A 14,923-nucleotide genomic window follows, 5' to 3' on the forward strand; every position below is an offset into this window, starting at 1 on the left:
TTGTGGGTCCCCTGGAATGTCTGTTTCAGGGGGGCCCAGCCCTGATTGCCAAGGCGCCCAGACTTTACCCCTTTGCCAGAACTGCATTTCAAAGCCATGAGTGCAGTTCTGGAGGGAGATCAAAGCTCTCTCAACTCAACTGTCATTAGAATATTTTCTTTATGCATCTCACTCGCTGATGAGCGCCAACAACGTATCTCCTAAGTGCACTGGCCTGAGATGGTATAACTCTGTAATAATCTGAATGAGAGGGCTGTCAGGGCCTGCTTGATTGAAAGAGAGGCAAAAGGGAACCACATTCAAAATGCAGAACAACAACAAATCCCCTAAATGAAATCATGGGAAAAAGTAGGAAGGCTTGAGCTTTTCCAACTCTAGAGACATAGTGAACTGGCACTCCCCTTTGAAAGAAGGGTGATAGAGGATGGCTCACAGTGAGCCCAAGTTAAGCCTTAAGTGTTTCAATTTCTGTTCTCATTCAAAGCAGGTTAACTTTCCACTGACTTCTCTGCTGTTTCATGGGCTTTTCATGCGTGAAGGCTGATCACAGGGACGCTGTTAGCCAACTGTAGATGCCCTCAATTTGTGAAGTATTTGTCTGAGCTGAGAGTGGGTCACTTCTAAGCTAAAAATCATTATTTAGCTTAAAAGAAAAGACAGCAGAGTACTATTTTGAGACAGAGACAGGCATGTTCAGATCCTTCCTCTTTTACCAAGTGTCCTGTGACCTTGGACCAGTGACTCAGTCTCTCTGAATCTCAACTTCTTCATCTGTAAAATGGGAATCATAAAATTCAACCAAGAAAGGAGGATATAAAATTTAATGTAGTAATACACGAGAAAGTGCCTAGAGGACTAGTCAACTCCTAAAAAGGCCTCAAGATGTATAATTGTTTTTTAAGCTTGCTAATGGAAGGAACTAGTCTAAGCTTCCAGTGCCTTTTGGAGCTTCCTTCCATTACCAAACCCTGGTTCCAATCACTTGTTTATCTTCCTCACAGAGGGTTGCCGTGTTTCTCCAGCTCACATAGCAAGTCCTGTAACACTGCCCATTTCCAAATTCTGATTGCAGCTTGTCATTTCTAAGGAGCCTCATAAGCCCATGAACTACTATTCCATTTTCAGAACACGTCAGACCATTTGAAAATGATTATCAAATATAAAGATCAAAGTCATGCAAGGAAAGGCACTGAGGCAAGATAAACCTCAGAATGTCTAATGCATCCATATCCTTGTTCCCAATAATAAGCTATCTCCACGCTGTCACCAGTTCTGCAACATGAACTTTTTACTTTAGGTCCCAAGGGACCTAATGATCCAGGCTTTATTTTTCCGCTTAGTTTTGTCATTAGAAATGCCTGAATCTGCCTCTTTTCTCTGTCAAAAGACTCTCTCTCTCTATCCCTCTCTGCCTCTCTCTCTGTCTCTCTCTCTCCCACATATACCACGATGTTTGAAAAGTTTATTAATTCTTGTAATCCTGAATTTCTGTTTTCCAAAATAATAGCTTTTAAATTAAAACTTGACATACAAGTAAGAAAAATATAACAGCACCAAAAATCAATTGAAAAATTGATTGTTCTTTTACTCATATTCCTCCATTGCCTCTGCTTTCTTCCCTCCCTTCCTCCCTTCCTGCCTGCCTTCATTCTTTCCTTCCTTCTTCTCCACATATCATTCATTCATTCTGATGTCATTCACCAACATTTATTGAGATTGAGATTCAATCACATACCATATTTTAAGCCAGAAACTGGGCATAAAATTATGAAAGAGAAACACCTCCCCCCCATTTTTTTTTTTGTTTTTTTTTTTTTGAGACACTATGTGTCCCTGGATGCCTTCAAACTCACAATCCTTTCTGCTTCAGCCTCCCAAGTGCTGGGATTATAGTCATGTATTATCATGGCTGGCTGAGCAACACATTTAATCAAAGAATTAATTTTATGAATGAAGTACAGTAAATAAATGGAAGATCTCCACATAATATGACAACACTAATAACTGCTACCACTTAGGGAAAATTACTATATACTAGCACTGTTGAAGTAATTTAAAAATATTATCTCTTTGAAACTTTATAAAACTTCAAGTATAAGTAGCCTCAATTTATAGGTGAAGAAACTACAACTAGGTGAGATGACATCACATTTTCCTGGTTCCTTCACTCATGGGTCTCAGAGGTGGGATATGACTCCTAGCCTGTTAAGTACTAAAGATTGTGTCTTTAACCATTAGTCTATCACTTTCTTTTATGATATGTTTAACAAAGGAGGGGGTGTTGAATGTGGTGGGAGAATGTGCAGTGTACTTACCCAACTGAAGGTACATAAGAAAACACTGAGATTTTCACATAAAGAATAAACCTTGGTTGAACACTGGACCAACTTTGGGGAACACAGAAAACAGAAGAATCTGCGAAAAGCCCAAAGGCCTGGAAGAGCATGAGAGAAGTGAGAAATTTCCATCCTTCACTTGTGTTAGAAAGATGGGAAAATGTGAGGAGCTTCACAAGCTAAGGATGAAGGGGTCAGCAAGGATTATGTTGGGAAGGCTGGTGTATACCAGATTGTGCAGAATGGAAAGTATCCCAAAAACTCTAAGAAGACTATGGCAAGATTTATGGAAGAGAATAAAATGGTCTAGTTTATGTGTTCCAGGGAACTTTCTGGAGAAATGATGAACATAGACTAGAGGAGGGATGAGAATGGAGAAAGAGCAATTGGCAATGTTGTACAGAAAAGGGGATGGACATAAGAACATCTAAGGGATGGCCATATTCACTCATGAAAAAGGGTTTGATGCTGAAGGGGAATGAAAGAAACTAAAATGATGAATTGGTTTATGATTTGGTCTACTATAGTATTTTTTCCTTTCTTAGTCTCAGACACTATACTTCAAAGCCCCCTGATTGCTACTTTACCCTGGGCTTAGCAAGAGATGAGTCTCCTGAGCTTGTGTCCTCTACTGAGTAGCCTAGAAGGTCATTCCTTAGGAAAGTCATGAGCTTACAGCTCTCTGGGAATAGTACTATGATGGGACCAGGTAGATGATGGTTTGGATATGGATGGAGGATCCCGAGGATTTGGCTTTGAGGAGGGGAGGTACTGATTCAGAGAAACTGGGTGGGCCAAGAGACTTTCTCAGACCTGTGGATTTTAAAAATAATTGAGGTAGAAATCAGTAGCAATTTTTAAACTTGATAAGAAAAGAAAGCATTCAAAGTAAGTAAAGATTTTTAGTCTTGATGAGAAAAATCATTCAAAAGGGGAAAAGTCCTACATGGTCTATGATGTCTTTCATATCACAAAATAAAAGATTTTTGGAGTAGTACTCCAAAAGGAAGAATAAAATAATCTCAGAACAAAGGACTCTACTTTTAAATGAATACTTTTTTTTTTTTGGACTACATAGCTGCTGTTTTACTCATTTGCCTTTTTGAAGATGACATTTTAGAGACTGCTGGGGCAGAAAACAACTGTTAGAACACCTGGTTCCTAGCAAACTCAGCTACATTTACTGGGTTGACATGGCTCATCTGTCAGGACTCAGCCTAAAGGCAACTCTGACCCCTTATGTCAGAATCAGGTAGCCACCCTTGATGCTCCCTTTACACCTTGGCCTTCCCCATAAGAATACATATCCAGCTAGTGATTTACTTATGTACAAGAAATTCCAAGATGGCAAAAAGAAAACTGATCTTGTGTGATGTTCAATGTTTCGCGTCCAGCACTCAGCACTGTACCTAGCACGTAGTAGGCTAGTCTGTGTTCAACTGTACACAGACTGTTGAACAGTTACTTCCCTAAGATCCTTACTTGGGGTTCTGTAATCTCTGCTTTAACAGTCCTGGGGACTAATTTTCAGAGCAGCCAGAAAGCATGAGGAATTGCCTATAGGTAAGTAAGCACAATAACTTGAAGCATAATGTTATATTCAAAAGTACCACAACAGTAATGTGACCATCTTGTGTCAAGCTTTGCTTTCATAACCCAACCATAAAATTCAAGGACCTACAGCTTTCTCTTCCACCACCTCACTTCCTTCTTGGAGCATCACAATTATACTTGATAAATATTACAACTGACCATGTTGAAAAGAATATACAAAGCTCACTGACAGCCCTGGGGTTTGTCTTATGCTTGAAACACAATTAAACAAAGACAACTCACATGTATTTCACAAGTTGTAGCAGCCATGATGTTTTAGGCAAAGGAGAAATTTCAGAAAACTGTGTACTTTGGGTCTGGATTTTAGCTATATTGGCCATATAACTGATATGAAGAATATTAAGTTTGGGAAGGATAAATCAAGAATTATATCATCACCAATATGTGTCAATATGGCAATGTCTGGAATGTAGTCTGGAGAAATCAACTAATGTTAGGGAAATAACAAATTTATTTAACATTATAATAATGCAATCATGACAGTGGGTATATAGCTGTCTGGATGACCTTCAACATGCCTCATAACTTCTGCAAATTTTGTTTTTCCTGGGACTAAAACAGAGATGGCTCTCAGGGAGTCATGTGACAAAAGAGTTCATGTATGGAGGAGAAAGGTTGCTGGAAAGAATGACATTGTGTTTCAGGCTGTTGAAAGTAGAATTAAATTCAAATTGATTTTTGGAAAGAGGATGCTACATTCAGGGCCTGAGGGACAATAAAATAGCAGACATGCAGACTGCCCAAGTGTGGGCTACCATTATGGGCCATGGGACTTGAGTGATGTGAGCAAGATTGTTTTCAACTTGTCATAGAGCATAGTCATTCCTTCATTGCTACACTGAATGATTTTTGGACCCAGTCAGATATAGGAGCTGACAATTCTTTTGAAGGTAACCGTATCTTATTTCCTTAGGTATTTTCAGTGTCATGCATTATTTGTATCTTTTAAATATATTAAACCCTTCATTTGTGTCCTTCATTTCTACCCTTTATATATGTAGTCATAGTATCCTCAAGCCAGGAACTAGTATTACAATGTCTGATTTGAGAATGTAGGAACAGGAACAGATTTTAAATTTTCCCATTTTACAGATGAAAACTTTTAAGTAAGAGAGGGGAAGTGTCCTATTTCATGCTGGCTACAAAGTAACTGGAAGAATTCAGTTACATCCTTCCTCATGTTTAGCCAAACCACAGGCAAACTGTGTTTTTCTACCAGGGGTCCTCATGAGAAAGGGATTTCTCTTGTGTCTCTCTTATACTCTCTTTAAGATTCTAAGATACTTTATGCTTTTGTGGAGTTATAGTCATCATTGCCCTCTGTGGCCATAAAAATAGTTCAGTAGTCAGAAGTCAAGCTCAAGGCTAAGAGCTGTGGTTTTCTGTCTGAACTCACAAAGGGCTGAAATCACAAACATCAGAAGTTTTAAATGGAGACAGTGCTCCTCCCCCCTACCAGACCACTAAAACATCCTAGAACATAGAAAAGAGAAAGGAAGAAAAGCAAAGGAGAAAGACAGAAAATGACCCTATAAAGAAGAAGGAAACACAAATCTGTTCCACTTATGCAAACAAATCATTGAGCAAAAGGCACTGCTGTTCACATGCTAGTTTTGTGTTTTTAGAAAGGGAGAATGGAGGAGTACAGGTTTCACCTCTTAGGAGGTGGAAAACTGCCCCGCAATAAGTTTGAAGGAACAAGCTGAGCTGTAATCAATTTAGGAATGTGTCTTTCAAAAAAAACCAAAAAACCAAAACGTACTGTTGTCTGTTAGTTCAACCCTCCTTCACAACCCATTGCCTTTGTTTCCTAACCTGGAAGAGTTGGACTAGTGACAAGGCTGTTATGAGAGGTCAGTTTCATCAATGGATGGACAAAGGCAAATTAGAGTGCTGAGTGTACCAAACTCAGAGTAGAAAAACGCCAACGGTCTCCTGCTGAGGCCCTCAAAGAAGGTGCTCCCATCTGTCCAGGGAACTACAGATGAGGTTAGCCTTCTAAGAAAGATCCTGACATGTTGAGGAAGGGTTCCAAGACATGTCTACTCAAAATTTTTACCTGCAAATTTTGAGGATATGGTATATTCTGGGCAAGGATCCTGGGCCATGAGGTAGCCTGCTAGATAAGAGTCCTGAATACGTGATGGGATCCCACCTGACCTCCAGGTCCTTCCATATTTACAATTCAAGAAGCCCCAACCTTGGTCCCAAACATACCTTTGTTTTTTGTTGGAAATCTATAAGCTTGGTGTGGCATGCTGCCTATCTCTTGAGAAAATGAATAAATTTTGTATTACTTGCTATGTACAGGATTTTTGGAATTAAAAAATATTTTTAAAAAGTGGTACCTGTGGGAGATAAAATAAAAGGGCTTTCTGTAGTAGAGAGTGATCAATTATGTCATCTCTGACTCCTATGACAGCCTTTGAGATTCTAGTCAGAGGGGCTCAGGATTGAGCAGAGGTTGAGAATTTGGAGACATATCTCCTGGGGAAGATTTCCCAGGAAAAGGAAATTCCCAAACAACAGCAGCAAAAACAACTGTTATTTTCAGTGTTAGTATGTGCTAGCTTCTCTTTCAAAGGGTAAACCACCTACTATTTCATCAAATGTTCTCAACTACATAGTACAGCAGACTGCTACTTTCACAGAGGAGGCAACTGAATTGCATATAAAGTTAGAGATGTTAAATGGCTTAACTAAAACATTCTCCATTGCCTGAACTTGTATTTTTATTTATTTGCTATACTATACTAATATTATTTCTTATAAGTGATTCCTGTGAGCTCTTCACTGACTCCTCTAGAGGCCATGATGAGCAGTCCTTTTCTCTTCATTTCAGTCACACACACACACACACACACACACACACACACACATTCATCTCTCAAAGACCAAAGTGATATGGGCCCAGTGTTCATAGGCTAAAGGTGGGATTTTCTTAGAACAAAAGTTTGACAGAAACTCAGACTGAATCAGAGAAAATCAGACCATGCCCACCAGTGTGCTGGATACGTATATTTGTGTATCAACACTGCAGGCATGAGCTGGAGATGGCTAAAACATCTAAATAACTTCGGCCAAACTGGATATGTGCCTGTTTATGACCACTCCCAATACTGCAAAGGATGGTTCTTTAAGGAAATATGTCTGCTAATATAGTTCGACATTTGGGTCATTTTGAAAATAAACTACTGTGACTGTGCCAACTTGATGAGTCTGATATAAGTGATGTGGTCTTTCATTAAAAATATCAATTCTGTGGCCAGTCCTAAAAAAAGTTAGTATTTTAAGAATGAAAATAATCTGGGCAAATGCTTTCAATTTGTATATTGCAGTTCTATCCAGGCCGTTTTTATGAGCCTGCTGGAAGGCAGTCTGTAAGACAATGCTGGCAGGCAGAAGATAGTGTCCATGTGTGCAGGCAATAAGGAAGGGAACTTCTCCAACACCTACTATGTGCCAGACATTAAGCCAGGTGCTTCACACAGGTGACACCATTTATGTTTCATGACATGTCACATAATAGCTGTTAATGGTTAATAGCTGTTATCACCCAATTTTAACAGATCAGAAACCCACATTACTTACGAGTAATGTGCCAAGGTCAGACAGCCAGAGCAAAGTAGAGCCAAGATTCAAACCCTGGTCAGTCTCCAACATGCATAATTTTTCCACTACACTAGCCCTGACTCCTGTTATTGCTGTAATGAATATTAGTCATGTAAAATAAACCCTGATATTCTGATTATAAAATTCCAAGCAATTTCTCTTACATGATTACTGAAAAAGAATGAACGAAGTTACTGGAAAAAAAAAGCCCCCAACAATGTCTCTTTTCATCTGCAAACTGGTTAACTCTTTTCAAAACTCTTTCTGGGATATTACTGTATATGACCCTCATGGTTACACAAAATAATATGTGATGCAGGCAGTCAAATACTATTATTTCTTTCAATAGTCATGGAAATGGAGGTTCAGAGAGATTAAGAAACTTGCCCACGATTGCATAGCTGAAAAACCACCCAGCCAAACCTACAATTTATTTCCCTTAAATTCTCCTTTCATTTGAAATCATCCTGATCCTTTGAGGTCTACAACCTAAGAACAAATGGAATCTAAAAGCATGAAGTCCCAACTAGACTGACTTCTTTCTTGCCTTCTTCCCACATATTCCTACCTCAATCCTTGAACCTGCATTACACTACCTGTCATGCTCGCTCACACAGCTCTTTTCCAACATTACAAAGCCTGATCATGCTGGAAACTGGTCTGTGTCCCTTCTCCACCATTAAACCTTTCCTAACCTCTCTAAGCCACAGTGGCTCTTCCTATACTAATTGCTCATTTATGGTCCTTGTGACTCAACTGGAAATTAGTCATCTGCCTTCTCGCCCATGTCTAGAATGACTGAAACAAAATGTTATTAAAGTACAGCATGCAAGCTCCTTTAACACGAGATTTTTGGGGTGTTTTGGTGCACACTGTAAAACCAGTTACTTGGGAGTTGGAAGAAGGAGGATAACTGTTTGAAGCCAACTCCAGTAAAAATTAGCCACACACTATCTCAAAAAGAAGCCAGGTGTGGAGATCCACACTTGTAATCCCAGCTACTCAAGAGGCATAGATAGGAGGATAGTTGTCCAAGGCTGTTTCTGGCAAAATCACAGTACCCTTTGAAAAACTAACTAAAAGCAAAAGGACTGGGGGAGTGGCTCAAGTGGTAGAGCACTTGCCAAGCATGAAATCAATTCAATCCCCTGTACTTCCAGAAAAGAAAAGATAAGAGATTCTTTCCTGAAGCTTTTCTCATTGTGCTCTGAATATTAAATGTCTCTTAACAAAATATAGATGATGGGTGAGAACATGACCATACTAAATATGGTTTTTCCAAATTCCAATCTGTGTGCATGTGCATGTGTGTGTGCGTGTGTGTGTGTGTGTATGTGAAATGCTATGAGAGTAGAAAGTGAAAGAGTGGATCTCCATCTCAGTTCAGCCTCCCTCTCACTAGATATTCGGGACTAGTGCTAGTGCCACCCATTCAAGAAAGACTAGACCCCTCATCTACAGGAGAGGGAACTGACTCTCTCTTGCATCTTTTAGCTCTGTGAGTCCCCAATTCCACTCAACTATTTCAGACTTAGAGGAAGACTTAGAAGAAACAGAGGAGTACAAATTGTATGAACGCTGATAAAGGTCATGGCGAGAGATGGAAGAAGGCTACAGTTGCTAGTAGAGGGGTCAAGGAGCTGACTCTAAGACTTACTGCAGTCCCTTTTGTAAGACTTCAAGCAATGTTAACTTGGTAATAATAGTAATAATGTAGCTCTAAGAGAATGCCCTTGTTATACTTAATATTAATGGGAAGACAATGGAAACATTTCTCTATGAGATAACAGTATGTGTAAGGAGGAGATTTTGTTTTTTCCCACCCATCTTATTCCATGTAAATAGATACTTATGGACAAAGTTGAAGTTTACCTGACAGTGCCAGAGATAGAGGTCTGGAAGGATCCAAACAAGGAATTGGTGGGTTTATCCCATCAATATCCTCTTCCAGTGAGGTAGTTACAGCTCAGATGGTCATTTCCTGGGTATTCCATTTCCTTCATAAAAGGACTTATGAAGTACATTCCACTTGTTTGTAGAAATCTCTAATGGTTGCATGTGAAATTCTGACTACCTGGCTCACCTTTACCTCTAGAAAGAATGAGAATCATTCAAGTGGAATGTCTTTCTCCAGAATTTCACTGCTCTTCCTGGCTAGTACTGGGGGCTCTTCTTGCACACACACAATTTCAATGGAGTGTCTACTTGTGTGTCTTACCCACTAGGTAGTGAGCTACAAAAGGTCAGTGATTGGGTTGGCACAAATTCAGTATTCAATAGCATGTATTGAGCAAATAACAGAAGGAAGGGAATGTGGGAAGAAAGAAGCAAAGGAGGGAGGAGAAAGGATGAAGCCTGATATTAAAGTTCTCTGTGAGATAAGCTGAACCATTCTCTGCTTACTTTCTGGATTCCAGTCATACTATTTGCCTCTCCATGTTTTTCCTCATCCCGCTATTTACCCTTCTTACTATCCTTGCCCATGCTCGACTCTCTGCATGAGCCAGCCTTTTCTGTGCTCTGAACATCCTGTTTCCTCACACAAATCCACTCTCTTCCCCCTTCTCTGTGCTCTTGGGGAGGCCTCCCTAGGTTGCATCGACAGGTCCTTTGCCTTGTGACCTCAGTTTGGTTCACCCAAAGGAAAGCACTGGCGAGAGAGAACATCAGTGTGGAATTAGTTCCATAGTTCCCTTCCAGTCAGGTGGCTGTAGTGTGGCTGTTTCCTTCTACTGAGTGTCAGGGTTACTGCTAGGAAATCCTCTCCATTACAGCTACTCTATTTGGGTTCCATAACCATCTCCTCCGCTTGCTTGTATAGACTGAGATGAAAATGTCTCCCCACACTTGCTAGTAAAACACTGGGTCTTGTTGGTTGTTGCTGCTTATGGAGTCATAAATAGCTACTCCTTCAGAATAGCCCCTCCTTCCTCTCTCCATGATTATTCCTTTTGAATGTGCCATCTGTTCCTGCCAGGACCATGACTGATGCACTGTACATCTCTATCTCTCAACAGGCTGCCTATTCCTGGATGCCAACATTGTGTGTCCCTTCTCCCATGATCTGCCTGTTTTTTCCTAGTCAGAGTCAATCTCTGTATTTTAGGTCTCCTGTTCTAAATCCATAGATCAGATGTTATGCTTGTATGTGACTTTCCCATGGCAGTGGAAATCCTTCATTGAGGAGAAACTTGTTCTACTCACTGCAACACCCTCAGTGAGTAACACAAGTAAATACACCCTATAAATACCTACCAGATAAAGAGAAACAATCACCGTATGGTTTCCTAACATAACTTGGAATAGGATATTAGCAAAATCTTGGGCTTGTGCATTACTCAACCAAGACCAGCAAGAACCACCTTTTCTACCGGTGCTGTAATTCAAGCTATAGCCTCCCTATTTATGGTTATCAAGGCCAACTTGTATGCTTCTGGTGATGGGGAACTCATTCACCTGCAGGAAACACTCCCCTGGAAGGACTGTATCCATTGGCAATGACATTTACCTACCACTCAAAGTTGCTTCCTATAATGGCAGCATTCTGTCCCAGCCATGGCTTGGAAACCAAGTGGAACAATCTTAGACAGTCCTTCAGAGACTTGTAGAATATGTATAATGACTCTGTGGTCTTGGCCATGTGAGAATGATCTCCTCTAAGTCAACCATCTTCCACTGGTTACTGGACATGGCTACCAGCCCCCTGCTTCAACATCCTCAGTTGGCTATCTTTATCAGTACTTCTTACAATGTAAACCCAGTGCTAGTACAGCCCTGAGTTGTGAAGTGGGCCACAGATATTCAAGACCATCATTCAGTTCTCTTTTAAACTTACTCACTAAGCACTTTATAACCTTAAACTCTCGGCAGTATGGAAGAAGGCAGCAAGGATAGAATGTAGGATGGCAGGTGTCTGTAGAAGATAAGAACACCAGAGTAACTAATGTACAATATAAATCTAATTGGAATTGCCATTATGAATCCCCACCCCCTGAGAATGAATATATCCTAAAATAAATTTTTTTCAAAAAATAAATAAAATTCCGTTTTGGAATATTGAAAAAAAAGAAACATTAGGATACTATTGAGAAACTGGGTCATAACAGATGACCAAGGATCAGAAATCTGGAGCCCATCCCCTCAGGCTTTCCCACTGTGTGAGCTTTGGCCTCAGTTTCCCCATTTATGAAGTATATTGGTGTTGGACTCAATCTCTAAGAATATTACCAGGCCAGACAACTGACACTGTTTTGACGTCTTCTGCAGCCCCACAGTTGAGATGGGGTGATGTCCTATTCCACACACATTCCCAAGGACATGAACTAAGAAAACCAATGGCTACTAGATCAAAAAAAAATAAGAGTTTTTCTCAAAGGAATGGTGACAGAAATAGTCAGCATGGTGAATTTTAATCACTGCCATTCAAAGTGAACAGTCTCTGCACCATTTCTTACCAGCTTATGGCACAATGAGTACACAATGGAGAGTACACAGTAGAGAGGTAGCATTTGTAAACTGTGAGATATTCCTTGCATTGCTACACAATTCTTGAGACATTTAATTTTTGCATCAATTCATGTTTGTTGTCTGTTCCAAAGGTATTAGTTTGTGATATACACATAGCGGAAGAAAAACCTGGCCCTTTGCCATAGATCAAAACAAATTGATTTAAATATTTTCTTCAACACTCTGGTTTCTCTTCAGATCGCATAAATCTTTCGCCTTTCAAATATTTTCTTAATCCATTAAGAAAGAGATAGAATCCTGGTGCTGGTGGCTCATGCCTGTAATCCTAGCTACTCTGGAGGCAGAGATCAGGAGGATTACAGTTTGAGGCCAGTCTGGGCAAAAAAAAAAAAAAAAAAGAGAGAGAGAAAGAGAAACTGTCTCAAAAATACCCAACACACAAAAAAAGAGCTGGTGGAGTGGCTCAAGTTGTAGAGCACTGCTTAGTAACTGTGAGGGCCTGGGTTCAAATCCAAGTACTGTGAAAAATAAAAAAGAAGAAGAAAAGAGAAGTAGAGATAGACATAGAAAGAAATGACAGTGCTAAAAATGGAGAGGGAGAGAGAGAGAGAATATGAACTTAAGATAAGAAATATACTCAGTTCTTTATTAAAAATCACCTAGGTAATGTTAAATTGATTTTCACTGCTTCTGTTATAAGTATCTTCCTTCTTTCCTTCTCTACTTCCCTCCTCCCTCTTTTTCATTGAAAATCACAAAATGAGTATTTCTCTGCAACCTTCCACAGATTTCTCTCTGCACACAGAATAGCCGATTCAGTCAGAACTCATTAACCTCTATCCTCATCAGGAATAAATGGGGCTAATCCTTGGCACACAGCTTTCACAGGCAGCAAACAGACCCTAGTGTGAGTGGTCACAGTACTGGCTCATGTCACTCATAGACATTTTGGGCATGCAGTCCCGTGACTGGAAAAAGAGGAAGCCTTTGGAATCTGCTGCTGTTGTCTGCTAATTATGAATTACCTGGGACCTGGGACCCCATGGTCAGTCTATACTAGCATGATGTTCTGCAAAGGCCAGTTGCCCTTGGTCCTGACCCAACTGCACTCATCAGGTTTCTCCCAGGGCTTTAGAAAAGCCATTCCACCTGTCATCTTTGTCCTTTTATTCTGTCTTTAATTGTTCTAGATTTAAAAATATCCTCCATTATGGGGGGCTTTCAAGTCAGTAGGCTTAAGTTTGAATCCAAGCTTTCCATACATGAGAAGAGTAACCTTAAATAAATATTTTCATCTTTCTGAATCCTGTATTTCTTTCAGCAAAACAGAGCTAAGTATACCCACCTTCCTGGCACTTGAAAGGTGCTGAACAAGCATAATGCATGAATGAATGAGTGCATGAACAAATGAATGAATGTACAAATGGATGGATGACTTACAGCTGTGCCCACTCTCCTTCATGCTCTCTGCCCTAGCACATAGGTACCTCCGGGGAGTCTAGCTCAATAGAATACATACTGCATTGATCATAGAAAACCTGCATTTGTGATTTGCTTAGTGATTTTTCTTACCAATGAAGTTGGCTAGGTCACTGTACTACCTAAGTTTCCTCTATTTCTCATCAACTAATTGGAAATGTCTTGTCTCTCTTATCAAGTTCTGGCCAGGCCCAAATGAGAGAAAATGTGACAGTGCATCATGATTTGAAAGGGGCTGGCCACACACCACAGGTTCTTCTCACATGCACTGAGCATGTCTTGGCACCAAGGTGAGAGTCCAGAGGCCTTCCTGATGCCAGGAAGCTGACCTGACAAGCTTTCTGACTTGCTGCCAGGCACGACATTCTCCTGCCAGTGTCGTCATTCCTCTGTACATAGGTACTCTGCCTGTGCACAGGAGGCCCTTGCTCTTTTGAGAGAGACAAAAAGAGAAGTGTCAGCAGAAAACCTGCAGAGGTTGGCAAATGTGCTCGAGCCATGAACAAACCCAGGGTCCTGCCTGTGAATTGCACAGAATGGAAAAGTTCAGCATGAATCTGGGGAAGAGAAGAACGTGGATGTTGACAGTTTCTCTGGCTTGAAACTAGTTACTTCAGGTCCCACATCAAATGTAGGTCACCCTTGAGTTCATCTTTGTGTTGAACATTGGGAATTGCTAGTTATACATAACAGAGGCTAAGTGAGATACTGGAAAAAAGGCCCCTTTCTTCCTGCTTCTCAGTTGTATAAGAAAAGTTTATTCTGCCTGTAGTGTCTTTCTTTCTCCCCCAACTCAATGTCTGATGTCCAAATTATATCTACTTTTCAAAAAGTATGTTTTATTGTATATATTTAAGGTTTATAATATGGTGTTATGGTACATATACAGAGGAAAATGTTTACTATAGTGAAACTAATAAACAGAGCCATTATCTCACATAGCTACCATTTTTGGAAAAAAGGTTAAAATCTATTCATTTAGCATGAATCCTAAATAGAATACAACTTCATTAGTCTTTATGTTGTACATTAGGTCTCTGGGCTTGGTCTTTTACAATTCAGATTATATTTTGCTAAAATAACACTTGTCCCAAAGAAACCTTCATGATATATCCAAGGAAGTCAACTTTATCTCTTTGATCTTCTGTGGCACTCATTGAACACCATACACTTGCTTTCATTACACAAAGAATGACAAATATCCTTCTTGAGAAGGAACTGTGTGCTTGTCACTGATGGACAAACTGCACTTTCATACACCCTCTCTCAATCTTCAGCAAGTTCAAATAGCAGGTACTATGATCATTCCCATTTTACAGATGCAGAAACAGGTTCTAAGAGGTCAGAGTGAGGAAATGGTAGAGCTGAGATCTGAACCCAGGTTTTCTGACTCCAGATGACACCAGCTCTACCTG

General features: G+C 40.1%; 1 protein-coding gene across 1 annotated transcript in view; it reads right to left on the reverse strand.

The window, feature by feature from the left end:
* Window positions 1-14,923, reverse strand: part of Pappa (pappalysin 1) — a 234,280-nt gene that overhangs the window by 185,075 nt on the left and 34,282 nt on the right. The gene's annotated exons all lie outside the window — the stretch shown is intronic.

Source organism: Castor canadensis, chromosome 13 (genome assembly GCF_047511655.1).
Source record: "Castor canadensis chromosome 13, mCasCan1.hap1v2, whole genome shotgun sequence".
In the NCBI taxonomy this organism is placed as follows: Eukaryota; Metazoa; Chordata; class Mammalia; order Rodentia; family Castoridae; genus Castor; species Castor canadensis.